Genomic DNA, 27,122 nt, shown 5'->3' on the forward strand with positions numbered 1-27,122 from the left:
AGTAACTCTCCTTGGCAAATCAATTTTAGTTCCCAGGTAAGTGGCAGCAGAGAGGGTAGAAGCAGCATGTGAGGGGCTGGGCAGGAGATCGAGCTCCTTTTGATGAAAGCCTAATAGTGCCCTATGACCCTGGAGGAAATCAGTGGCATGTCAGTGATGTGGACTGAAATGTCTGATGAAGCCGTCAGTGAAGCAGCCAAGCAAATGGTAGGTCTCAGTGCTGCCACCTTTTCTAGGAACTGCAGGTGATTCTTCTGAAGATTTTGTGGACTTAACAGGAATATTTTTTCTGAGTGTTAACTATATTTGCAGTCAATATTGGGTACGTAAGACTATTGAGATAAGAAAATAAATTCAATTATAGTTTAAAGGAGACCTTGAAAATATAGTAGTGGACTTTATAAAAAGTCTCTCCAAATCTCTTTATTTAATACTTTATTCTTTGATTGTTCCCACATAATTTGTTCACATGGCAGAGATCATGTTATTTTATTAGCTAATGATTATATCTTTATTTAAAAAGCTGTGGTAAAATTTCTCATATTTTTTCTGAGTGAACTCAAGTTTCACTGTGAGGCTGAACTCTGATATTTGACAGATAAATTCAATATAATTTAGAGAGCTCCTTTGAAGGTGTTTATGTCAATATATATATATATATATATATATATATATATATATATATATACAGATTAGATATAGATATGCTTACTTAGAAAATACATTCTAAGTAAAACTATCATCTAACAATAATTAACTATTAATTAAATGGTATAAAATAAACTCCGACTTTTACATTGAGTGAAAATATCTATCCTAATTAATTTGAAAAGTAGGGAAAGAATTTATAGAAAAACAAACAGAAAGGCTAAATGAGGAAGAAACAGGAATCAGAGTAGGACCAGGACTTCTCTGCAGATTATTAAGAGCTTTTGATTCTTCTGATGCCCCAGCCTCATCTTATGTTGTTGCATCAAGCATGCCATCTTTAAGAATTCTAAAGCAAAATATTGAGTTGGTGAGAAATTGAATAGGTATCAGTGTCTTAAAGGAGAAGCCCCCATTATGTTAGTTGGTATTCAAAGGGTTTATAATTCACGTGGAGTGGTAATACCTACAAACATCACTTCTAGTAAACAGAAGTCAATGCTCCTTAGTAGTTCAGACTCAAGCCATACTGCCTGTATTTGAATTCAGTACTCCATAAGATTGTTTTTATCACTAATAAAGTTGACATACTGGTAGTTAAAATACTTCAAACATTACCTGGAACAGAATCTACACTAATAAAAGACAAACATGCAAATTGACCACCTGTTTGCTACACCTTAAGCCACACCCACCAGCCAATCAAAGCGACTATATGCAAATTAACCAAACCAAGATGGCTGCCAGCAGCCACGGAGCTGGAGCAAGCAGGTGGCTTGATTGCCCCAATGATGGAGGAAGCCAACTTCCCGCCTGCTGCGGCCGACCCTGAGCTCCACTCAAAGCAACAAAGTTTCAATTATAGAAGGCAAATAAATCCCAGATACCTGCTTTCAGCCAGCCATGGCCACGGAGCTGGAGCAAGCAGGAGGCTTTCCCTCCTGCCCCCTCTGGCTGGCTCTGAGCTCTTCTCAAGGCTACAAAGTTTCAATTATAGAAGGTAAATAAATCACAGAATAAAAAAAAAAAAGAAAGAAAAAAAGGAGAGGCTGGGAGCTTTTGTCGCCGGGGGGACTTGGCCAGCCTAAAAACGGCCTTCAGCCCCTCACCCAGACTGGCCAGGCACCCCAGTGGGGACCCCCCACCCTAAAAGGGGTGTGGCCAGCCTGAAAACAGACATCAGCACCTCACCCAGGCTGGTCAAACCTCCATGGGGTGAGGGTTCCCACTGGGGGGGGGGGAGGAGGGTTGACCACCCTGCAAACAGCCATCAGCCCCTCACCCAGGCTGGCCAGGCACCCCAGCGGGACCCCCACCCTGATCCGGGACACCCTTCAGGACAAACCAGCTGGCCCCACCAGTGCACCAGGCCTCTATCCTATATAATAAAAGGGTAATATGAAAACTGACCCTAACAGCAGAACGACTGGGAATGACTGGTCACTATGACACACACTGACAACCAGGGGGCAGGTGCTCAATGCAGGAGCTGCCCCCTGGTGGTCAGTGCGCTCCCACAGGGGGAGCTCTGCTCAGCCACAAGCCAGGCTGATGGCTGCCAGTACGGCGGTGGTGGTGGGAGCCTCTCCTGCCTCCTCAGCAGCACTAAGGATGTCCGACTGCAGCTTAGGCCTGCTCCCCGTTGGCAAGTGTACATCCCCCGAGGGCTGCCGGGCTGCCAAAGGGATGTCTGACTGCCAGCTTGGGCCCGATCCCCCAGGTAGTGGGCCTAAGCCAGCAGGTGGACATTCTCTGAGAGGTCCCAGACTGCAAGAGGGCATAGACCAGGCGGAGAGACCCCCCCCCCCCCCACCGAGTGCACAAATTTTTGTGCACTGGGCCTCTAGTATATATATAAAAGGCTAATATGCAAAGTGTCTCCTTGGGATTTTGACCGGGAGACCGGGAATTTGATCGCTTGTTATGACATGCACTGACCACCAGCAGCCAGAAGGTCTCATTTGGCCCTGATCGCCAGCCAGTCCTAGGGACCCTACCTGTGCATGAATTTCATGCACTGGGCCTCTAGTAAGTATTATCGAGGACTAGCTTCTTATGATTAAGACATAAATGAAATGTAGTCAAATGTTGTATACCATCCTGAAAACTAAGGAAAATCAAGTTCTTAAAGGTAATTCCAACAATAACTCTATTGATAAATCATATTTGTAATCTCTAAGAGGATTTTTATGCTAAAGAAAATCTGATACACTGAAAAGTTTACCACCCAGTTTCTTTCAGCTTCTATGGGCATGATGCCTGTAATTAAACATGCATTTGTTTTGCTTTGCTTTATTTCACTTTGAGTAGTGGCTTCCTCTTGCTTCTTTTGTTTATCAAATAATTATTTTATTCTTGATATCTCAAGACCTTCCCCTGATAAGAACTACCCACATGATATTTAAAGCACAGTTACCTTTTTTTTGAAAATCACTAGGCTGAATGTAAGTAGTTATAACTATTGCATCAAGGACCTCTCCACTTCCCAAGGTGATGGAAGGTGAATGGAATTGGGAAAAAGTAGGGCAAGTTTTTGTAACTTGGTAGTTTTAAAAATATCTCTGGACTTCTTTTTTCTTTTTGAGTCTTCCCTACACTAGTCTAACATCCATAGCATATTAAATGTCGTAAGCCAATAAAATTTATTGAGACTGTGTTGGTTTAAAGATCCTAGCCTTGTTCTGTACTCTTTTATAATAATCCTGGAACCTAGGGGTCAAAGATTTCATTGTGAACAGATTTTAATAGTTATAATATGCTTAGGAACATATCATTTCCAGGAAAGGTTGACCTAAACTTACACCAGAATAGCATTATTCCTTCTCTTATATCAGTTTGTCCCAAATTATCTTTTCTGGGAAGATACCTTTAAAATACCTCATTATATTAAGCTTTGCTTTATTTTACTTCAAGCTATTAGGTTTTTACAAATTGAAGGCTCATGGGAACCTTTTGTCAAGCAAGTTTTTATTTGCATTATTTTTCCAACATTTGTTCACTTTGTGTCTCTGTCACAGTTTGGTAATTCTTGCAATATTTCAGATTTTTTATTATTATATCTGCTATGGTGACCTGTGAGTAGTGACCTTTGATATTACTATTGTCATTGTTTTGGGACACCAGGCAGCACACCCATATAAGACTGTGAATTTAATCAATATATGTTGTGTGTGTTCTGACTGCTCAACTGACTGGCCAGTCCCTTGCCTCTCTCTCTTTCCTTGGGCCTCCCTATTCCCTAAGACACAACAATATTGAAATTGGGCCATTTTATAAATCCTGCAATGGCCTCTAAGTATTCAAATGAGAGAAAGAGTCAATCAAGGTGGCAAACTTCATTGCTGCCTTAGTTGAAGAAATTGCCACAGCCACCCCATCTTTCAGCAACCACCACCCTGACCAGTCAGCAGCATCAACATAAGAAAAGATACTCCACCAGCATAAAGATTATGACTTGCTGAAGGCTCAGGTGTTGGTTAGCATGCTTTAGCAAAAGTACTTTTTAGTTAAAGTACATAAATTATTTTTTTTAGACATAATGCTATTTATATTGCACACATAATGGACTACAGTATAGTATAAACACAATTTTTATATGCAGTAGGTAATCAAAATATCTGTGTGATGCATTTAATTGTGGTAATTGCAGTGGCCTGGAAATGAACTCACCATATCTCCAAGGTATATCTGTTTTAATGAATTATTTAGTCTAGAAATACCTACAGTATTTAAAATTCCTCCAGTGAATATGCAAATGACCATGTAAATGTAAGTGGTCATCTCTGATTTAGATGTTCATTGATAACAAATTACCAACTTACACTTTACAAATTATTTAGCACATGCTGGAGATAGAGACACTTCAGGAATGAGCCACAAAATAACTCATCTAAATGATAGCAATGAACAATAAATTGGATAGGAACCAAGATAAACATTCCAAATATATTATTTTGCCTGAAGCTGGCAATTTTATCATTTATGTAATCCAAATGATAATCAAAATGTATAATTTAATAATGATCTATTATTTATAACTGTATCACTAAGGTCTAGCAAAGGGCCTGGTTTATAGCAGGAACTCAAATATTAATTAAAAGAATGAATGAGTAAGTGAATGAGAAAATAATTATAGCAACTAGAGTGCAATCACTGAACTTGGAAATAAAACTGGACTCAGGTTTAAAGCTTCATTAGTTCTTCAAAAGCAGCTACAAGTTCCCTTATTAAAGAATGAATACCTTGATTTTTACCTCTGGCAAAATGGAGTAACAGCTATAATTGTAACAAACCAGGTACATGATCTATATGATTATGCAAAATGCTTATAAAAGAAGTCAAAGTTCTAAATAAAGAGATAATTTATGTTCACAAATAGGAAGACTCAATATTGTTGAGATGTCAGTTCTCCATAGTTTAATCTACAGATTCAATGATACAATGAAAATCCCAGCAATTTTTTATATCAACAAACTAATTATAATGTTTATATGATGAGGCAAAAGACTCAGAGCAGCTAAAACAACACAGGACAAAGTTAGAAGACTGACACTACTTAACTTTAACAATTATCATAAAGCTACAGTCATCAAGACAGTGTGGTATTGGCAAAAGAATAGACAAATAGATAAATTGAGCAAAATCGAGAACCTAGAAATACACCAACAAAAGTAGAGTCAGCTGATCTTTAACAAAAGAGCAAAGACAAGTCAATGGGGAAAAAAAAATACTTTTTCAACAAATGGAGCTGGAACAACTAGACATCCATGTACAAAATAATGAATTTGACACAGACTTTAAACTGTCCACTACAATTAGCTCAAAATAGAACATAGATTATAAATGTAAAACTTCTAGAGGATAACACTTAAAAACAAAATCTAAGTGACTTGGGTTTGGTGATAGTTTTTTAATATAAAACCAAAGCATGATCCATGAAATAAAAAAATTGAGAATGTGGACTTAAATTACAAATCTTAGCTCTGCAAAATATACTTAAGAAATAAAAAAACAACTACAGACTGAAAGAAAATATTTACAAAACACATGTCTGACAAGTGACTTCTATCCAAAAATGCAAAGAACTCTTAATACACAAAAAAAATCCCATTTTAAACAGTACAAAAAAATCTGAACACATGCCTTACCAAAGCAGATATGTAGGTAGGAAACAGGCAATGAAAAGATACTCAACATCATATATCATTAAGTAATCGCAAATAAAACAGTAATGAGATAACATATTGGAATGGCTAAAATCCAAAACATTGACAATACCAAATGCTGACTAGGAAATGGCACACAGGTAACTCTCCCTCATTGCTAGTGGTAATGCAAAATGGTACAGCCATTTTGGAATACAGTTTGATAGATTCTTAAAACGCTAAATTTGGTCTTGCCATACTCTTAGCTATCACACTCATAGGTATTTATCCAAATAAGTAGAACACTGATATGCAGAAAAACACTTGAATGTTTATTGTAACATTATTTTAATTCTCAAAACTTGGAAGCAGCTAAGATATCCTTTAATAGATAAATGGATAAACAAACTGTAATGCCCAGTAGTGCAAACACATTATCTATACTAATAAAGAGCTAATATGCTAATGGCCGAACGACCAGGTCATTAGCATATTAGCTGGGGCGTTGCTCCCGGAGACGGGGTGGAAAAGGGGAGACTCCCAGAGGAGGCGGGACCAGCCCTAGGCGACTGGAGGGTCTGAGGGCGGGGCTTGAAGCATCCAGAGAAAGCCGAGGGTTTGGGGGCTGGGCCAGGCGCACTGGAGCTCTGTGTGGACAGGTTCGGGTGTCAAGGCAGGGTGGCGCGGTGCGATTTCAAACCACGCACTGGGCTCCTAGTTCAATAATAAAAAGAAATGAAAATATGTGGAGAAACATTAAATTAATTTTGCTAGATGAAGACAGCCCAATGAGGCCACATACAATTTGATTCCAACTATATGACAACCTGGAGAAGGCACAACTACAGTGTCGGTGAAAAAAATCAGTGGTTGCCAAGGATTTGGAGAAAGGGGTTGAGAGAGAATTGGAAGGAGCCCAATGGATTTGTAGGGCAGTAAAACTATTCTTCATGATACTGTAATGATGAATAGATTATGTTATACGCATTTGTCAAAGCCCATAAAATTATATGACACTATATATATAGTGTCCCCAAAGAATGTATACATACTTTAACAGCTGATAACTCAATTGATGTTTCTTTCTTTTTTTTTTCTTTTTTTCAGATAAAACCATTGGAATTAATGATTATTCAAAGTATGTATAATGTCAGAAGTGGAGTTCATCCATTGGGAAATTAAAGTCATTAACTTTATCAACAGACTGAACTTTATCAACATGGTCTTCTATAAGCAATGGTAAAGCATTAATAAACTCAAAACCCATTATTGATAAAATTAAATAAATTTGAAATAAAAGAAATTTCTTCTACCTGCTGAGGAGCATCTACAAAAACCTACAGCTAACCTTCGTCTATGTGTCTCAGTGGTTGGAGTGTTCACCTGCACACCAAAGGGTCATGGGTTCAATTCCCAGTCAAGGGCACATACTCAGGTTGCAGGTTTGATGCAGGTCACGGTGTGTACAGGAGGCAACCATTCGGTGTTTCCTCTCACATCACTGTGTCTCTGTCTCTCTCTTCCTGCCTGTCTGTCTGCCTCTCTCAAACAAAAACATCAATAAAAACAGCCCGGGTTGGTGTGGCTCAGTTGGTTGAGCTCTGTCCTGTGCACCAAAAGGTCACAGGTTCCCAGCCAGAGTGCATGTCCAGATTGTGGCTGGTCAGGTGCATGCTAGAGGGAACTGATAAATGTTTCTCTTTCACATCAATGTTTCTCTCTCTCTCTCTTATCAATAGAAAAATTTACTCAAAACATACCTTCGGGTGAGGATTAAAATAATAATAATAAACAATAAAATATGCTCAGTGTAGCCAAATAATTATTTCCATGCAATAATATGTAATGGCCATTCCCTGTAACTAAAACTCCAGTTAACTCTATGAACGTTTATTTTTTTAAATCATTTTTTAACATATTTTATTGATTTTTTACTGAGAGGGATAGAGAGTTAGAAACATCGATCAGCTGCCTCCTGCACACCCCCCACTGAGAATGTGCCAGCAACTAAGGTTCATGCCCTTGACCTGAATCGAACCTGGGACCTTTCAGTCCGCAGGCCGACGCTCTATCCACTGAGCCAAACCGGTCAGGGCTGAACATTTAGTTTCTACATTATTAAGCATCAGATGCTATGCTAGGAGCTGAGAACTTAAAGAGACAGTAGAGTATATGTGTACTATTTTAGCATAGAGGTTCAGAGTGCTGGATTTATAATACATGATTTGGGTTCACCATCCAGCACCACTCTTTCTACCCAAATGATTAAAGCCAAATATTCAAATTAGCTAAGCCTTAGTTTCCCCTACTGTAAAACAAGATTAAATAAGATAACACATATATTATCTTGTTCTAACTAATGAATGGGGCGTGGTATGTGTTCAATAAATTATTACTATTGCCATATTACTATTAACATAAGAATAATGCTTTCAAGCCCATCATCAAGATTCTAGAGAACATTGAAAAGATTTTAATAGGCTTATTTCTCCTCACAGAAGTGGTAATCATTTGTCAGTTTAAAAATATACTTTTTGAAAACCTTCTGCCTTTAGTATCCTGTTTTTCCATGGCTAAAGAAACAAAACTTCCTTCAAAATGTCAGAATGCTACATGCGTCACCAACTAAAGTTGTCTCAGTTAGCAAACTGCAACTCAATTATCTATGTGAAAATAAAACTCCAGAACCCAGTCTAAAGGCCTTCAGCTGTAGCAAAGATCACCTGATGTTTGAAAGTTGTATTCAGCCAAAACAACTAATATACTTTCAAAAAAAATTTTTTTTTTCATTTCAATTAGGATATAGAATGTCTCTACTGGCAGTCTTCAAAGATTCCTTTTTTTTTCCCTCAGAAAATTTTTTAAGTTTATTTTGTTTTTATTGTTTGAAATATTACAAATAGTAGTACATATGTCTCCTTTTTCCCCCATTGACCCCCCTCTAGCCTCCCCCATCCCCTGGCACATGCCCTTACCCTCCTAGTGTCTGTGTCCATTGGTTTTGCATATATATATATATATATATATATATATATATATATATATATAATCTCCAAATATAAACTAAGAAGTGATTGTATTTCTGATCATCACTTTTGGTATAGGAGGCAGGCCTGGGAAGAAACAAATGAAAGAATAAAAACCCTCTTTAAAACATGATTTTCCTTCAAGAGCAGCAGCAGAAGGGTCAGATACTGTGAAGGGGGTAAGCCTGGACACAGTGGAGATCCCACTACAAACTTCTTCAGAATTTCCAGGTTAAGTATCTATTTCAGTGGCTAGAAAGGGTCACTACTCAGAGGCAAAAATGTTTTATAAAAAATAAATGAATCGTGCAAAATGTGATGCCAGAGGGTACCTTTTTAAAGTACTCCTGGATGCCAAGGTCTAGGAATGGGCTGACAGCGTAGAAAATAAGTAGATGATAATTGGGCATTTTAGGCTGAATCCCCCATTCCCTCTCCCATCACTGGTGAATCATAAACAGCCCCTGGCATTCTCCTTGTAAAGTTTTACCAGTGGCAAATTGGGACTGCATTCGCTGGTACAATGTACCAGGCAGTTGAAACTATGGAGGAAATTATTATAAATGCAGTGGGATTGTGTGGTTATTTCTAAACTTCACTGATGCTATAGAGCAAGCATGTCAAACTCAAAGGCAAACACGGGCCAAATAAACAAGATTTAAGTTTATGTGAGCCACAAAAAGACAAATGCTTCAATTTTCATAGGAATGTGGGTTTATTGCAAAAAGTATAATATAAAAAAAAAGAACATGAGCAATGATAAAATTAATGTTTTCTTCCTGACACTTGGCATCTCTTCTCTGTTACTATCTTTCCTACTTCAGGGGAAATCTTTTTTGCAGTAGTTACTTTCAAAACTGACCCAATGTTAATGTCAGTAATTCTAGATCTGGTAGGAGACTTATTTCCTTTCATAACTATAAATAACTGATCACACCGTTATATTAACTGGGCCGCAAAAATATTCATTGTGGGCCCCATGTGGCCCACAGGCTGTGAGTTTGACATGCTTGCTGTAGAGAAAGATAATGAAATACTGAAGACAGTTACTGAGCATTTAAAACCCAGGTATAAAAGCCTGAAGGCCTCCTTGGTAGCATAAAATGCCCTTATCTCCTACATCAGGAGTACAGACAAAATTGTGTATCCTGGGCATAAGACCAACCCCAGAACACAATAGATTGAGAAGCTAGGCTTCCAAAGGATAAATGGTCTAGCTAGCCAGACAAGTCGTTTAAATCAAGATCAGAGCCTGACAAAGGGAATGGAGACATCGAGGAGAAACCCTCTAAGATTTTAGGCACCCAGACTCCTCAGAACCTTCTGAGCCTATAGAAGTGGCTGGCCTGATGAAGAGCCAGCCCTTCCCTCCTGCTGGCAGCAATGCAGAGGCCTCTCCCCATCAAGGCAGCAGTTTTCCCCTCAGGATCTGCCCTGCCTCCTGTTTTGAGTTACTAGGCTCGTAGCTAGGGTTAAACTGTAGTGTAGTATAGACTAGTTGAGAACATTCCAGGCTTGTTAAGAAAGGAAAGGTCATATATCCCATAGGAACTGCAGGACCTATTTAGCATGAACCTGCAGAAACTGAAGGAATATGCATAGGAATCAGTTCTAAGAGTGCTTATTCAATGGATCCAGAATAAAAAGTGACTGGGAAGAGTTCATAGATTTGAAAGTATTCTCCTAAGATAGAGGATTTTAAACAAGCAAAGACTTCAGGAGCTAGTTTCTCATAAAATGGGAAACGGGAAGAGAAGGTTGGTGTTAAGCAAGGTTGAACTGCTGTGGCAGATGGTGGGGGAAAATTTTAAAGGCTCGGGTAACTGTGCATACTTGAATAAATATAATCTGTATGTTCAGAACCCACCAGATGATTTCCTTCCAGGGAAAGACACAAAGGCAAAGGAATGCTTCAAAGGAGGCATAAAAACTTAACAATTAACTGGTTCTTTTCTGTAGACTGGAGCTGAAGATAGGAGAAACCCTCATAGATCTTTGCTTGCTGACAGTAACCAAGATCACAAACACTCTAACAACAAGAGCCAAGTAGCTGAGTTTGAAGGCTGTAAGTGAGTGTCATATTGACTGACAAGGGTGCAGTTGCAGCCCCAAAGGCCTGGCATTTAGACCTTGATTGAGTGGGTTAACAGAACCATAACAATCCTAGGGGCTACGTGGATGGGTGTCCAGCAAGTATGTACCACTCAGCTTGTACAAGAATGACTGCGAGGCTGAGAGGATATCCCATATATCAAAGTAATATTTTGATTAATTTAAAATAACTTTTAATCCAATTTCAAAGAGAACAATAAATTAGACAGAAAGGGAACACACAAAAGATTTAATTTGGTGAACATTATGATAATCTGTCTAGGTCTAATATGTCTATATCTCATAGATTAAGTAGGATGAGAAAAACTATATAGGCCCCTCCCCCAAAGAGAGCAGAGATTAGGAAAACTGGCTCTGTGAACTGAACCTCTAAAAAAATTCCTTAGACTAGAGATGAACTAATTGAAGGCGGACAACGAGATATGTGGCATTAAATATATATTTGAATATCAGCAACAATTCAATATCAATGCAAGGAGAGAGTGGAGGATGGAGGGAAGAAAAGGAGAAGTGGAAGAAGGGAGGAAAGAGATGAAAGGGAAGAGAAGGAAGAGAGGATGGATGAAAGATAGAATTTAGTGAACGAACAAAACTCCCCGATTCTGAAGATTGTTAGATATTAATGCAAAATCTCACTCACTGGGGATTACTTAGAAAAATATAAACAGCTCTCATTCTGAACTAGTTTAAATGTGCTTAAATAGAAGCCTTAGCTGGGAATGAAGTTCCTTCTACTTTAGTCATTCTCTATCATGCCATGGAGCTAGACACAATGCCTCATAAAAAGTTCTCTCAACTTCTAGGCTTGAAAGTTTGAGCTAGTTTTGCTGAGATTCACACTTCAGTATTACTGATCTAAGAGGTTTGTGAGCACATATAAATGTTTGGATACTGATCTGAAATACACCCTAGGGCTTCTAGCGTTGTCTGCTACTTAATTAGACCTTCCACATAAGAAAAGAGCAATGAGCTGGTGTCCCATCTCCAACAGATGCCTATGCCAGATGCTCATAGAAACACACACTCCATTTCCCATAATGTTGTCTATTGTTCATTTTTACACTGTCAAGAAAGCTTTTCTGAGAATATTTCTAGAATTTACAATGAAAAAAAAATAGCCAATAAACAATAAAGGGGCTAAATTCTATTTCAATATTTTTCCTGCATAAGATTTTTTTTTATGAATTTCCTCTCTCTCCTCTTGTTCTAGTGCTCACACTGTAACTTCTACTTAATTTTCCTTGGAGTTAACATGCACCGAAAAGAGCCCTGTTTATCCACAATATCCCAGAGCAATGGATGATGCCTGAAATGTTATGGTCAGATATTAATTTGTTCACCTTACGGCAGGCTTTGATAAAATACTATTGTGAGGGGATTGCTTCCTAATGCAGTGGGAAAAGATGGAAGAAAACAAAGAATATTCTTAAGATAGAAATAACTTCAAGAAAAAAATAGACTCGTGATAAATTATATCTACTGTGTTATTTTGTTCATATTTGTCTCTACAAAGTTTCTCAGGAAGGCATTAGAGGACGTAACTCAAGAAGAGGACATCTAGCAACACTCAGTCAAATTTATTTAGAATCAACACTGATTTTGCCATTAAAAAATACCAGTGATATTACTATGTACCTCACATTACATCTGATATAAGAATATACTTGAGAATATTTTCCTAGAACTAGGTTAAGAGTGTATTCAGGGGCACCTTGGAATTGTAATCACATTTCTTACTTCAGACCTTCATGAATGTACAAGGGGATGTAGTAGAGAGAACACAGGTTTTGAAGGCAAATAATATAATTTTTATCACTTACTATGTTACAGTCTCTATTCACCTCATATGTGTCATTTGAAATTATAATAACTAGCATAGAGAGTCATTAAACTCAAAAGATAAAAAATATGCAAAGCATCTAGCATAGTACTTAGTACATAGTTGGTGTTCAATAAATATTAGTTTCCTGCTCATTACTCCTACCCCCACTATAAAAATTTTCTCTCCAGAATAATTTCTCATGTGATCCATCCACTATTTCCCCTCATATATGATATACAACACATATCAAGCTCATGACATCCTGACTTTGGATATTTTGATAAAATTACCTCAAATTTTACATGAAATCTATCTAATGCCTTCTCTAAAATTTCAGCAGATTCTTAAGAGTTTACATTCATGGTCATGTCTGGATCCTGGTTTCTGCCTCAATGAACTCTCAAATTCCCTCGCATCTCACCATCTGCTGCCATTTGTTTCTCTCTACTCCATGAGGATTCCTATACCAAACTAATTTTTACCCTTGATTATGGCAAGAAAAAAAATATATAAGCACAATAGAGATTCAATAGAGATGGGAGACTTAGAGAAATACACTCTGTTTCTACACTTCCCTTGACTTTCCACAGTTGGAATTTTCTTATTGGACATATTTTTCCTCATGTTCCAGCCCCTTGCCCCATTACTTAGCCTCACTCTCTATCTGTCTTCATTATTCTCTTTTTTTCTCCTACCAGCGAATTTATGCTCATCTCTTAGTTCTTAGGTATCTTCCCTCCATCTTCCCAGCTTGCTTCTTCTGGAGCTCACTTTCCACCCTCTGTTAACTTAGTAGAGAGCACATTTGGTTTCTTCACTCAGAAAAACTTTGACTCCAATATTAAAATTATATTTTTCTTATCACTTTAAGAATACTGGATATACTTGTGGAAAGTGAATATAATTAATGATAATTCTTTTGTAGATAAATATGATGTAAAATATAAAGGTGAAATATTTTTCCACAACATATCAAAATAAGCCTTATTTTCCTTTTATTTTTTTTTATTTTATTTTTTTGTATAACTGAACCACTTTCAGCATTCATGGATAATCGAATTCACTGTCACATTCTACCCTGAGTCTCTGTCCAAGAATAAATAAACCCTAACTTATTATCATAGTCAAAACAAGCCTTCCTAGCACAGGACACATAATACTAGAAAGTTCCAGTGTTGGTCTGACACCCCAATTAGACTGCAACCTTCATGAGGGCAGCAATTTTGTTTTATTCACTGTAAATCCCTGAAATGGTGAAACAGTGCTTGGCATCAGGTACAGAAATACACAAAAGCAATATTCATTCAACAGAAACTGACTGGGCTAAGCAATGATGTCAAGTAGGTTAGATGTATTCAATTCATTTTTGATTTACAATATTTTCAACTTACAGTGGATTTATTGGGAAATAACTCCATTGTAAGTCAAGGAATATATATATATATATATATATATATATATATATATATATATATATTAGAGGCCCGGTGCACAACAATTTGTGCACTCAGAGGGGGGCATCCCTCAGTCTGGCCTGTGCCCTCTCGTAGTCTGGGACCCTTCGGGGGATGACCACCTGCTGGCTTAGGCCTGCTTCCCGGGGGGGATTGGGCCTAAGCTGGCAGTCAGACATCCCTCTGGTAGCCCAACAGCCCTCGGGGGATGTCCACTTGCCAGCGGGGAGCAGACCTAAGCTGCAGTCGGACATCCTTAGTGCTGCTGAGGAGGCAGGAGAGGCTCTCACCACCACCGCTGTACTGGCAGCCATCAGCCTGGCTTGTGGCTGAGCAGAGCTCCCCCATGTGGGAGCGCACTGACCACCAGAGGGCAGCTCCTGCATTGAGTGTCTGCCTCCTGGTGGTCAGTGTGTGTCATAGTGACCAGTCAATCCCAGTCTTTCTGCTGTTAGGGTCAGTTTGCATATTACCCTTTTACTATATAGAATAGAGGCATGATACATGGGTGGGGCCAGCTGGTTTGCCCTGAAGGGTGTCCAGGATCAGGGTGGGGGTCCCACTTGGGTGCCTGGCCAGCCTAGGTGAGGGGCTGATGGCTGTTTGCAGCTGGTCACACCCCCTTTAGGATGGGGGTCCCCACTGCAGTGCCTAGCCAGCCTGGATGAGGGGCTGAGGGCCGTTTTCAGGCTGCCCACACCCCTTTATGGTGGGGGTGCCCACTGGGGTGCCTGGCCAGTCTGGGTGAGGGGCTGAGGGCCTTTTTCAGGCTGCCAGGCAACTGAAGCTTCCAGCCTCTCTTTTTTTTTATTCTGGGATTTATTTACCTTCTATAATTGAAATTTTGTTGCCGCCACTGGAGCTGAGAGCCAGCTCCTACTCTCTCCAGCTCTGAGGCCACGGCCTGCTGAAAGCAGGTATCCGGGGTTTGTTTAGCTTCTATAATTGAAACTTTGTTGCTTTTGGAGCTCAGAGCTGAGCCATGGCAGGCGGGGAAACTTGGCTTCCTCCATCACTGGAGCAAGCAAGCCTCCTGCTCGCTTCAGCTGCGTGGTTGCCGGCCGCCATCTTGGTTGGGTTAATTTGCATATTTTGCTGATTAGCCAATGGAGGTGTAGCGAAGGTACAGTCAATTACCATGCTTGTCTATTATTAGATAGGATGTGTGTGTGTGTGTGTGTGTGTGTGTGTGTGATGAGTGAATGATGTTTGAATCATTTTTCTTCTTATTCTACCCATGCTAATAATAGTACTATATTATTTTGTTTATTTATTAATATGTCACAACTAAATAAATTAATGGATTAATATAAAAAATAATTATTTCTCATGTTTTTGTGGATTAACTGAGCTCAGCTAGATGAATGTCATTTGGGTCTCCAAGGCCAGCTGAGATGAGCATTGGGGCTGCTGTTATCTGAAGTCCAACTAATGCAATTGCAATGTGAACTTTACTCACATGTCTGGCTCTTCAGTGCTCCTCCATGTGACTTCTATCTCCAGAAGATATTTGAATATCTAGTTACTGGTAGGTCAGAACTCTAAGACATTCAGGCACAAGCTGCTAATCCTACATTTTTTCACTTGTTGCTCATGACAACTCACTGAGATAAGTACTACCACTGCCATAGTCACTCAGTCAGTGAGTTGTAGAGTGTGCTCTTGGTCCTTGTGGTCTGGCTGACTTTGATGCCCAGGCTTTATATCATAAACTCTGACTTAGTTCACCAAAAGATTCTACCAGTGAGGTCTACTGCCATCCATTTCTCAGGGCATGGCCAGCATAGTTGTTACATTTATGTTTTTTAAAAATCCATACATTTGTTTTTACAATTCAACAGGCAATTGAATACTATTTAATCCATTGCCAACTGACTACATGAACCAACTAATAGGACTAGAAATTTATAGTTGGTCATGTTTGCTTTTAAGGGATAAAAATCACCTACATTTATTTTCTGTTGTTGTTTTTTTTTAATTAAAATACATATTGGCACATGAACAGGTAAGTTAAAGTTAACTAACAGAATTGAAAAATAGTATAGCTTGCTTGCTTCCATGAAAAACTTTCAGAGTAGTCTAGAATAGCCTGTATAAAAAAGCCAGTAAAACATAATACATTATTCATTTTTTGGTAAGTGATTTCTTCTTGATATTAAAGCATGATTAATTTTCTCTATTCAAATTTTATTTTCTATTTTACCAAGAAATCATGAGAAAAACAAAGATGTCCACACCTATAGATGTGGATAATTAAGATGGACGAGAGTAAAATTGGTTTTAGAAAGCACTTTACACCTCACACTGTTCAAAATTGCCCCAAAAATATATAAATGAAAACAACATTATGTAGATCTTAAGGCAGTTTTACAGATGTTTAGTTGTTTAATCCTTCCTTTTTGTCTAATACTACTCTGAAAAGCTGATAGTTTCAAAATCTTTGAAAGAAACTTGCCATTCTGAATTTCACATATTCAGATATGTATTTTCCTTTTACTCTGTAGTTTGGCATTCTGTTAGGAACCCAGTATGATTGAATGATGTGATCACAGATTATCTTCAACTTTCAATTTGAAGTGCATTTGCTTAAGGGGAATGAATTTATTTATTTGCTATTATCAAGTCCCTATAATGTGTCCCTATGTTTATTCCAGTACATTGTGTCTTAGAAAAGCAGATCTAGCATTTCAAATTTCCCAAGTGACTGAAAGAAAAGAACTCAGTGGTGGAGACTCAAAGGAGAATGTGAACTTGCATTTTAAAATTAAAAACAAAATAATAATCCCTGGTAATAAATCTTTCTTATTTTTCCCTACTCTCCAATTCTTCAGGGACTAAGAAAATGGAATCCGGCCTAGAATTATTATAATAGCCCAGAGCATAATCACAAAAATAGGGCACACAGTCTGAAATCCTGAACTTATTTCCTGGCTTGCCCTAAATTTGTTAGGAATTGGGGAGGGGTTGCAGTGATTATTGTATGTATGGATAACCTAAAGTACATGTTACTCCCTAAGAACAAAGAAGCATCATTCTATCTTTCAGCACCTCTTGAATCTATAATTAATATTTATAGTGTTGAGGCTTGGTAGAAATTTTGTAGTTAGTCTAATTATGTGAAGCTTTTAAGATTAGACAAATCTTAGTATGATTTCAGAATAAAAGAAAAGTTTTATTCTGGGGATTTAAATTAGCACCAAAAATAACTGCAAACTTTATAATGAATCTTTTTCAAAATGAAGTTATAATTTTCTATCCACACTTGTAATCATGGTAGACTTTGAATAATAATGAGAACTTTCTAAGCTCTAAATACAGTTCCTAAACTATGGTTTAAAACTTAAGAGTTTGGGCTCCCTTTTGTCTCCAGTGACTTAACTAGTTCAATTTCTAAGCTATATACAAGTTATCTCTGAATCATTCTATGAGTTAACATGGAAAACAATGCACAAAGTTGATGAATAAAAATAAATTCCTTAATAAAAATAAATTAATAAAAATAAATTCCTACTGTGAGGAAAAAATGGTGAGGGGCAGGCGCTTCTCAACTGAAGAGTTTATTGAAATATCAAAAATAGATGACAGACAAATACATCGAAACACTGTCATTTCTATTCTAATAAATACAAATCTCTTCTCCTGGAAGCCAAAGACAACTTAATTTAGTAGAGGGAAAATATGCAAACTGCTCTATTGATCTTTATGAAGTGAAAGATAATCAATTCTAATAGCCCACTTAGGAACAATGAATGTCTTTCATCCTAAGTTTAATGTAGAGGGGGAAATGAGGGGACAGAAGAAATAACAATAAAGAGGAAAAAAACATTGTTAAAGCATCCTCCTTCGATTGGTTCCCAGCACAGAGGATCCTCCAGAGCAGGGACCAAGACAGTCAGGATGTGACATATTTGCTTGTGGTTGGGATTAAGTTATCATGGCAAGAATATTCTATAGCAAATAGCTTATTTAATATTGATTTAAAGGTATTTATTTATACTTACCATGTATTTAGGACATTGCAATGATGAGATGATTCCCTGGAGTAAAAGGTAAACTCTGACTGGAGAGAAGACTATTTCATTTGCATTTCTATTGAACCATGTCTATTCTTATCAACCACCATAAGTTAGGCTCTCTCTCCAGTGTTAAGACAACACAAAATATTTACATATAAGCAATATAGGATGTTATGCTAGAGTTCCTTAACTCTTAAAGAAACCCTCACATTGCACAGAGAAAAGTGATTTTCACTTTATATAGTGAGAAATTCCCATACAATAATTTTGTTTACTTCCAAAGGATTTAAGTTTTTGTGCCACAAAATCAAGTCCAATACAGGCAAATAATATTTGGATGTGAAAGGTTACCTAATGAGTTAGAGGAATATACCTAGCGAAACTAAGTCCTGGAAAAACTACCCTGTCTACTACTCAATTCAACTCCCTGATGATTGATTCCCCAATACCCGCATAGCTTTGACTTGTAAAAAATGCTGTTTTATGCTTTTGTGGGCTTTATGTAAAGTCATAAACTCATATTTGTTCAAATTTAGATAAAAGTTAAAATATAATGAGTAATTCAAGTCACTTTAAGATTCAGAAATGCTAAATACCTATTAATTACATCTGAAGTCCTTGGAATATTCAGCTTTATGCTAATATTTGGAATTAACATTATAAAACTTTTGGATGTTTAACTGAGCAAAAATAGAGTTGAATTTAGCAAAATACATACCTGAAGATACATTATCTAATTTCAAAAATGAATTTTTAAAGTACTTGGCATGACACACTTTTCTAATGATTTAACTGGGATAACAATTATAAAATTTCTTGAAAGATATTGTGAATATATGGTGGCATAATCGAAATGTGATAGGCTAAAATGCTTTGTGCTTCTAAATAAATGTGAGAGATTTTACAGCTGGAAGTGTGAACTTAAACTACAGGATTGCGAATGTGTCAAGAGGAATAGATATAGACTAAAACATGATGAGAGATTTTTTCACAATGATGATCTAAAATTGGATCATTTAGTTTAAACAAAGAACATTCACTTAAACCATGAGGAGAAATAAAATATAAAGTCTAAATGTAAAAAAAAAAAAATGTGATTAATTTAGATTACAAAACCAACTGCCTAAAAGACTTGCAGGCTTCTAAGTTTAAAGGAAACTTTTATGTCAATCCCTTTATACTTTTGTGTGTCCAACTTCCAGTAAAATGCAGATATCTAAACTGATGACACAAACATGGGTAACTCTATGTCAATTCATTCTCTTCACTAAAAGTTAAATTAAATGCCTTTTTGCATAAAGTGGAAAAAACAATTTTTTCTCAGCAAGTTATTTGAGTTGCTGTAATCGGGCCATTCAAAGAGATTCAGAGTCTCAAGGAAGTGTCAAGCCATTAGGCAACAAGAAGTCCTCATCTGGGGATTGTAGAACATTTGCTTTAGTTAAAAAGGTGATATCACTACCAGTCAGAATAGTCTAGGTCAGTGGTCGGCAAATTGCAGCTCGCGAGCCACATGCGGCTCTTTGGTCCCTTAGGGTGTGGCTCTTCCTAAGCCTTAGTAGTACCCTAATTAAGTTAATAACAATGTATTTAGGTCTGAAACAAAAAAGCACATTGATTGCCTTGACAAGGTGTATAGTTATTTCTGTATCTGTATAGTATGTATATTTACATAGCTGACAAATCATTTGAGGACATCGTCAACATATCATACCTCCAGGCATGATATGTATTCAGCATACTCAACCTGAACTCTTATCTTTCTGCCTTAACCTTTATTCTACTCCTGTATCATACTCAATAAGTAAGGTAAAAAATGACCTAGCATGGTCATGTTTGTTCTCCTCTACTTTAGCTAGAGGAGTGATAGCTCTTGATTCAGCCTTGACATTCTCTTACTTAAACGCTTTAGTGAATCTTAATAACTTACAAGTTAAAATTCAAATTCCTGACCTGGCCAGTTTTATCACTGGAGCATCACCCTTGGACCGATGGATCACAGGTTCAAATCCCAGGCAAGGGCACATACCTCAATTGCAGGCTAGATCCTCGGCCCTGGTCAGGGTGAAACAGGAGGCAGTCAATCAATGTGTCTCTCTCACATAGATGTTTTTTTTCTTTTTCTCTCTCCCTCCTTCCCTTCCCTTCACTCTCTTAAAAAAAAATCAATGGGAAAAATACCCCCCAATGAGGATTAAAAATAAAAAGAATTCAAATTCTATAATAGTATCTCCCAGGACCTCATGCAGTAAACCTTGTCCACCTCTCCAATTTCAGCTCTCACCATGTCTTCACTCATTTGTGTTGTTCACACTGAATTGTTTATAGTTCTCCACACATGTCAGGATATTTCCACTTACACTTCCTTTACTCATGCTTCTCTATTCAGTTATACTTTTCCATTCTCTCCCATTAATTAGCATCATAAGACAGATCATCTATCATCACCTGCAGAAAATAGAATTCTAATTCCTTTTCCTCCCTTCCAGTAACAATTTTATTGCTGTACTTCCTGTTTAGTTTACAAATTATCTTTGCCTGATTCTACATTCCTTGATTTCTCTATGGTTCTATCATTTGACTCCTAACTAAATAAAAGACATTCAGTGTAGATCTAAAGGAGAAATGCATACATAGATATCATCTCAGCGAGGCTTTGAAACGATAGGCAAGATAGTGACTTATACAAATGACAGAAAGGTTGCTTCAGGCAATTACATACCCTGAGCAGAGGCATGAGACCGAAAGCAGGGAGCACATAACAATGTAAAGCCAGTGATAATGAAAATGGTTAAAACAGCATGATGCAGTGGCTATTACCAACCTGGCTGTCTTCCCTGGGTACTTGAAATTGTCAGGAGGGCCTATCCAATTCAGGAATCCTCTTTACTTTAGCACTTTATATAGATAACAAATGAATTTTTTGAGAATGATTGAATTAAAACTTTATAAGAAATACTATATTAAGTCAATAAAAGTATAATTTCCTACATCATTTCGTAGGAAGAATAGAGTTCTGTGTATTTCTACCTTTCTTTTGATCAGGAATTATCTGCTGATGTTCTAAGAGGACAGTTTCAGCTCTGGGCTTCAGTTCTCTTTCTCTCTTTCTTACTTACTCCCTCCCTACCTACCTACCTATCTACCTACCTCTCTCCCCGCATTGTCCTCATGCTATACCATTCTGTGCTGAATGTTTTCATCCTTGCATTACAGAACTTCAGTCTCTACTTTAAGATCACCTTAAGTATTTTTTAAATCAAAGTGATTGTTAAGCTAGTTTAGTTCCTCTCTGTGATGTGCTACCAAATGTCTGGCCTGCATTACTTGGTACTGTGAACTGACTTCTATTTGAGGGGACCTGGATTTTTCTGTCTCTAATCTTAGGACATTGTGTTCTCTAGCCATCTGCTTCTGGGCTCAGCCTACACAGCAGAGATGAAAAAACAGGGAGTTTTATAATCTATTACTTTTGTAGGAAAGAATAACTTCTAGATTGAGTGTAAACTAACTAGAGAATCCCTACTGCATGAGAATGTAGAGGTCATAAATGCAGTTATTCTTCAATAGAAAACTTTATACTCAATATCATGTAACCTTAAGAGAAAACAATTTATGGCAGGAAAATAAAATTATGAAGCTACTACATTTGGAAAGTTAGATGAAATAAAAAAAAAATCACGGAGGATTTTATATGCAAGGCTGTATGTATATAAAGACTGAATGAACAGAGAAACTAAAGGTAATTTCATAAAAAATAATAAAACAGAAATACTTATCACACTGAATTGTTGCTGTACCAGCACCTCCTACTGTTAGAGTAAAATAAACTGTGTTTTTACTTTTATATTGGGAATGTTACGTGAGATGCAGGTATTGCCATTATGTACATTAGAGTTTGTTTATAAACATTATCATGTGCTCCAAAATTCTAAATAGATATATTTTTTAAATCATGAGTTGAAATTTTCCATTAAAAGCCATGACCTTTTTCCATAACCAACAAGAAAAACTTTATTTTTTTCCAGGTTGTTTTAATACTAAAAATAAATTGCTCCTGAGCAGACATGCATTTATGCAAGAGTAGTCTCTACAGCAGCTATTGCTAAAGAACAACCATACCAGCTGAAAGCATAAAAACTGGCCTGTATTTACCCTTGGAAATTGAAAATTCTTAGTGGCATGTGTTATGTTTGATAACAATGTTACTTGGAAAACAAATTAATGATGTTCAATCAACATCAAAAGGCACATTGAAACATGTCAGAAAAGAGTTATTTTGACATATTGAAAATGTGGTACATATTTTTTAAAAGATCTTTTTAAGTTTAATTAATTTTATTCAAGTTGGATTTCCTTCAGATAAATGTTATATCTATATTTTAATATAGCATATTTAGCATTTAATCATAAGTTATTCATTGAAATGTTTTGGCTATCATCACACTTTATTTTTCTTTTGCTCTTGTGGGAATTCTCTATATAATATAGGGTACCTCTATTTCAAAAATGAAGAAAAATGGACATTAGGTCTTAAAACTGTAAAACAAATAAATATTATATGTAAATCATATTAACCTGATATTTTAAATATTTCTTCATCTTAATCACATTGTTAATTTTGTCATTGTACATCTTGCTTTTAAGCAATGTTAATACTTTCTCACAAATGTTTAAATTATTACATAGATATGACTACTCCAGATTAATAGTTCATTCCTTCCTTTTTATTTTTGTATATATATAATTATTTTTGTTACCTCAACATTTCAATGTTCTAGATATAAAAACCTCATGAGAGGTTGAATACATATGCAAGAATGACTTCCATGGATATTTTTCTTTAAAATGTAGAAATGTGTGAAAATATAATGCCAATTTGAAATTTTAGTCATGAAATATTTAAAGGCTCAACCATAGATCATTTGCTCTCACTTATGATTTAGAAAACATAAAAGGCTACCAAATGTACCAAAATCTTAGTATGTATGAATCTTTCTGACACTGTATTAGATACTCTAATATGCCACCCAGATCTTCCCTTTCGGGCTAAAGCATTCATCCCCAGGTATAATAACTTCTGCCTTCTGTTGATCACAATGGCCACCTCATTAGGAATAGCTCTCCACAAAAGAGATGCCTCATTCCAGGTTGCATACTCTTCTCAGGGACAGCCAAAATCCAATAATACTGTTGATGTTGGGGTACAGAGATCCATTCTCCTTGCCACAACTGTCAATACGTCTGAAGGACTTGAGCTTCAGAGCTCCACTGGGGACTGATGCGGCCTCTGCTGAAAATACATCACTATTCAAATTCTCCCTTTCCCCATTCCCTCATCCCTCACTCTCTTATTGGTACTCTCCAGTATACCATCTGCATGCAAATGTCCATTCTGGAGTCTATTTCCAGGGGGAAATGACCTATGATGATTAGTGCTGGGAAACAGAACCTAGCATGAGATTTTGGAAACATTGCATCCACTGTCCAAATAACATCCCCATCATTGGTGTTAGATGAAGCATAGACAGTCTCTGGCATGTGGTTTTCCCTGCTGATGAGCTGGGATAGGATATCAGTAGAAGGGAATGTGCTAGTGAATATACTATCTGACATATTTGAGAGCTTCAGAGTAGTAGCGGTTATAATGACCATGGAACCAAATGGCCCTTACTGGATGTTATTGATACATCAGAGAAAAAATATGAAAAGGTGGACTTTTCAAGGCAGAGTATGAAAACCAGAAGACCTCCCTGGTAAAATATAAAAACAATCTTATCTCCTGCAATCCTGCAGATAGGAGATGATTCGTATCAGACCCAGGACTTAAGAGTAGAAAAAACTCCCAGTAAGATTGATTTCTCAATTCCAACAAGTCTACTATGCCAAGGTCAGGTCTACTATTAGGAAGGTGTGAGAATATAAAATTAAATTTGGAAAACCTGTGTATACAAACTAAAATGTATCAAATCCCCACATGTCCCGGGACCCCTCTGGTCCTGTAAACGTGGCTCACTGCTCTTTGTTCATGGCTGATGCTCCTTCTCTTGCTAGCACATAAAGTTTGAATTTATTGAAATGGGGACAATCTCAATGATTCAATATTTAAATTCCTAGCAAGGACCTAGGAGACCAATGCAAGCATTCTATTAGGATGGCTCTTAGAATCATAGAAAAAGCCATGGTTCATAATTAAGTGAAGTAAAAGTGAAAAATGTCATGGAAGACAATAGAAGAAAAGTTCAAAAGACTCAGAGAAGTAAACGTGCTAGCACAGGTAAGCTATGTAAAATAAGAAAAGTCCAAAAACTCACCAGATAAACTATATTCCATAGAAAAACCTGGAGGACCCTCTGTTTAGCAAAGTGATGAGAAATTTGTCTGTGAGAAAGGCACCAACATTATTAAGCTCAGTGGTGGCTGTCCTTTATAGGGCAAGGATAACAGTAGGAGATGCTATTACAGAAATAGGTTTTCTGCTAGCAAGGGGGATGATGTAATCCCAAAATAGGAAAGGCCATATGGTGTCACTTAACTGGAGACAAAAGTTGGAGCAATTATCCTAATGAGAAGCAAGGCTGGACTGGTAGGAAGGGTGGCCTAACACACAGAGCCTTGGAAAAGGCTAATAGAGCAGTGTCCGTAGGGACATGATAGGGTGTTATTCAATCAACACAAACAACAAAATCAAGGTTGGATAATCAAGAAGCTAGGGGTGGCTACCTCCTAAAACTCATAATACCTTGCAGAGTATCCAGACCTGAGCCAATTTTTAGATCCAGAACCTCTTGCTTAAAACGATAGGCCAGGTCCCCGAAGAAAGGGCTCTGTCTTACCGCAGAAAGGGCATGTAGTAAAATGTCCTCTAGCGCTTTACCCATGGGATCTGTGGCCATTTACTGAACTTTACATTGAGGAAAAATGAATAGACAGATTTTTTGTGACTCCTGGACACAATATCTGAATTGAGAAAACTGAAGTATCTACATGTCCATTCCTTACCTCCACCTTTGTCAGAAGTAGGGATTGTGGAGGGCAAGCAGTAATCTGTGTCCTTTCTAAGTCTGACCTCCTCAGGTCCCCTGGGTCCACAAATCTATTTTACAGTAATTCCCCTGGCCCCTCAATACATAATTAGAATGGATACACAGTACAGTTGTCAAAATTCCCACATTGGTTCTATGGTTTATGAGGCAAGAGCTATTATAGTTGGAAAAACCACGTGGACGTCTCTGAAACTAACCCTACTCCCAGTCAAGATATTAAATTACCTAACTGTATTGTATAATGTATACAATAGTATAAATACTTAAAAGGTAAAGGGCTAATGATCCCCATTATAACCCCATTTACTTTTCCATTCTAGCCCTCTCACAAACCAAACAGATCCTGAAGAATAACAATGAACTACTGCAAACTCAACCAGTAGTTCCCCAATTTCAACTTCTGTGGTTGATGTGCTATTTTTGTTATGGGAAAATCAATAGCCCTGAGGTACACTACCATTAATTTGATGCCATTTTTCCCCCATACCTATCAAGAAGCAGTTGACATTCACATGGGAATGACTACAGTATACATTTCAAGTTTTCCTCCAGGGCTAAGTTTACCTTGCTGCTATATTATCTGAAATACTCTACAACATTTATATCATCTTAAAAATATTACAGTAACCCATACATTGAATATACACAGTCCATATATGTGAAGGTTTTATATGTCCTATGGCCTGGGGCATGCCAGGAGACATTCGTTGTAAAGGACAAAGTGTGGTATCACATCTCCCACCACTAAGGAAACAACAATACTTGGCTGGACTCTTCAGAATCTAGAAGCAATATAATCCAAGATTTCAGAACACTGCTCCAAATCCATTATTTACTCCAAATATAAAATACATTTACTGATTGCACAAAAGGCTCCTAATTTTGAGTGGGGCTAAGAAAAGAATACAGCTCTACAGCAGGTCCAGATTTCAAAGCAAGCATCCCTGCCTTTTGGGCCATATGATCCAACAGACTCTATGGTTTTAAGGATATATACACTATCTAGTGGGAAAAGATAATGTGTAGAATTCTCCAACAGGAAAATTGCAACATAGATGCCTAGGGTTCTTGATCAAGGCCTTGCCATCTGCAGCAGGGAATTAAATGTTATCTGAAAACAACCTGTATTGTCCTTCTGGGTCTTGGCAGAGATATGCCAAATGCCCAAGCAGCTAGAATACCACATTGTGAGTTGCATTCTGTCCTAATGTAGTGAACCCAACAACACTCCCTTGTCAAATGAAAACGGAATGTGTGGGATCGGGCAAGGACAGATACAGATGGCACAGGGTCTGTTCACAAACAAGTAAAACAGATTTTGGTCTCTCTGTTCTGTCTCTTAACCCCTGACAGTGACTGTATATCAAGGGAGGATCCCTTAAGACTAGATCATGGAAGAAAAAGAGGCAGCCTGGAGTCACAGACACATCAGCTCAGTATGTGAATTTAATAGAATAATTAACAGCTAATCAGGTTATCTTCATCTAGGGATGGCCATGGATGTCAGCCATAAGAGAAATCCTTGCAATGGTCAGAACTTCCGACAGTGTAGGGGTCATTCACTTTGTGTGGGGAAATGGCCTGAAATAAGAATATGTATCATCTAATAATTAGGTGGTGAATGACTTGGCTACTAGGTCACGGACATGGAGAGAGAAAATTGGAAGACTAGGAAGTCTGGGGAAAATGTATGTAAATAAATATATGTGAATTTCTTTGTATTGTATGTCAACACCCATCCAAGAACATCCACCACAGAAATGGCACTAATATCAAAGATGGAATGACTCAGCCATTTGACATCAGCCAGCCTCTGTCATTGGCCATCAGAGTGCTCTGGAGTCATGAACAGAA

This window comes from Myotis nattereri (genome assembly GCF_964212035.1).
Source record: "Myotis nattereri genome assembly, chromosome: 11".
NCBI classification, from domain to species: domain Eukaryota; kingdom Metazoa; phylum Chordata; class Mammalia; order Chiroptera; family Vespertilionidae; genus Myotis; species Myotis nattereri.